Source organism: Branchiostoma floridae, chromosome 2 (assembly GCF_000003815.2).
Source record: "Branchiostoma floridae strain S238N-H82 chromosome 2, Bfl_VNyyK, whole genome shotgun sequence".
Lineage (NCBI taxonomy): Eukaryota > Metazoa > Chordata > Leptocardii > Amphioxiformes > Branchiostomatidae > Branchiostoma > Branchiostoma floridae.
Window position 1 is genome coordinate 34,583,394 of NC_049980.1, and position 2,182 is coordinate 34,585,575.

Sequence of the window (2,182 nt, forward strand, 5' to 3'; positions counted from 1 at the left end):
CGTGTTGTCGGGTTGTCTTGTAGAACTTTCTTCCTTCTTCGGCGTTTCTTGTGTCGCAAGTGGCATGAGACAGGCGAGCAGCGAATGGAACTACTGCGGAGAAACGAGAGCGGGGCGGAGCGGAGACAGCTTCGGGAGAGAGTGAGGACCGGGCCGAGGGTGAGTGGGGTTGTGTCGCATGGCAGTGACCCAGGAAATTTAATATGTTTGTTCTTTTGGGATCAGTGAAAGTATGAACTTCACTCTCACCCCTGTTAGCAGCTTATTCAGTATTAACCAACACCATCTACAAGTATGAGACTTAATTGTTGTATTAGCATAAACTAATTTCTAATACCCAAAATTATAAATTTGCAGTTATTGTGCATCATACAAATTATACATGCACATGTACCATACGGATGACATGCATCAAACATTGAAGTCAGAGATGGCAGACTGCACCCCTTTACTCATCCTAAGGAGCAATGTTGTTGCCAGTACTGCTACATGCAGTTTGCAGCCCTTCTGCAAAGTACAGGCAAAAATAGCAGCCCTGGGAATGTATGTAAGACAACCCTGTGTGTATTTAGGAATCAGCTAACACAGACAAACATGCCTACATATATGATAGGATGGGGGTAGCGTGTTGTTAAACATGTTTACAAAGTAAAGAATCTCTAAAGTAGACTCAACACATTAGAGATAAGGATTCTGAAGTTTAAGGAAGGTCTTTTTGTCGTCCTTTTGCTTTCACCACTTCAGGCATCGTGTTTGTTTTTGTTTTGCTGCTGCGTCCACTGTCACTCAGATCTATTTGTTTAGTTCTGGGATCAGTAAACTGAGAAAGCACTTATGTCTGATCTGTTTACATGTCACACAATCTTTCCACATACTTCCACAGGACATCAAGGTTTTCTTTTACAAGCAAGCAGAGGCCGAATAATCACTTTTCTCACATGTCTTAATTGATATGTGAAAATTAGCTGGGGCTAGTTATCAACATACTTAGTCAGGGCTCGAAATCCTTTTTTCTGCATACCTGCACTGGTGCAGGTAACATTGAAAATTACCTGCACCAGACAAATTATACCTGGTGAAACAGAATTATTTGTTTATTTGTAGCCTGTACGTCACTGCTTTTATTTGTTTTGTAATATGATTTGTTTGTCCTTGGGCCATACAGTACACAACTGCAACAAAAATAGAAAAAAAAAAATTTCAAGGGCATCATCATTATGCCAATGGTAAAAAAAATTGGCTTTGCTGCAGATGAACTTATTTAGACAAAAGAAACCTGGAAAATAATAGACTGGATGTTCCTGACAATGAAATTGGTTTCTTCATTGTCAACAGGATAGTCCTGTTGTGTAGATATTTTTCCTGCCGGTTCCTAGACAACATTTAGCTTGTCTTGGTAATTGAAGCAGGGTATGCACAATCTGTAGATTAAGTACAAACTTACTCGTGTGTAGTAGTAGTAGTATACAGAAGCTTCTGTTTTACTAGGGCTGGTAAGTTTTTCCAAGTTGCATTTTGCCTTCGTATGTAATGTAAGTGTAACTGAGTAACACATTGAGTCCTGAATTAAAGTGACAGTTTCTGCAATATTAATAATGTACATGTACCTTTGAACATAGGACTGGTGTGCGCCACGTGTACATGTCAGTTCAAGACAACTCTATAATCAAACAGCTGATTGTGTGGTACACACCCACCACCTCAGGCATACTGTAAAAAGGAAAATGTTCACGGTGGTTTTGTTTTCTCATTGTTCACGTTACCCTCTTTACCATTAAAAACAAACAGTATTTTGCACTATGTATATGAAATTTTGAATATAGACTTACAAGACTCTTTAGGGCTTTAAATGATGTAAACTGTATACTTTGTCTGACCCTTGCCTCTTCCCTCATGGCCTCAATAAAAAGCGGCCTGCAGGCCGATTTGAGCTTTCATGAATAAACAAAGGTTCAAACAAACAAACAAACTTACAGTGTAAAAGTACTTGAACTTAAATCACTGCAAACAAGTCTTTTTTACCTGCCGCAAAATTATATATCCCCGCAAACACGTCCTATTTTACAGCCGGTACAGACAATCCACTACCTTAGGTTATACCAGGTTACAGACAATTCTGTATCCCCAGGTGACACAACAATGTATTACATCTGTCTACTTCTGAAAAAGGCACCGTATACAG

The 2,182-nt window shown here is 39.4% G+C and overlaps 1 protein-coding gene across 1 annotated transcript in view; it reads left to right on the plus strand.

The window, feature by feature from the left end:
* Positions 1 to 2,182, plus strand: part of LOC118409225 (transient receptor potential cation channel subfamily M member 1-like) — a gene marked incomplete in the record, with an annotated part of 118,080 nt that continues 115,898 nt past the window's right edge. Inside the window, 1 exon segment of the mRNA XM_035810093.1 lies at positions 1 to 159.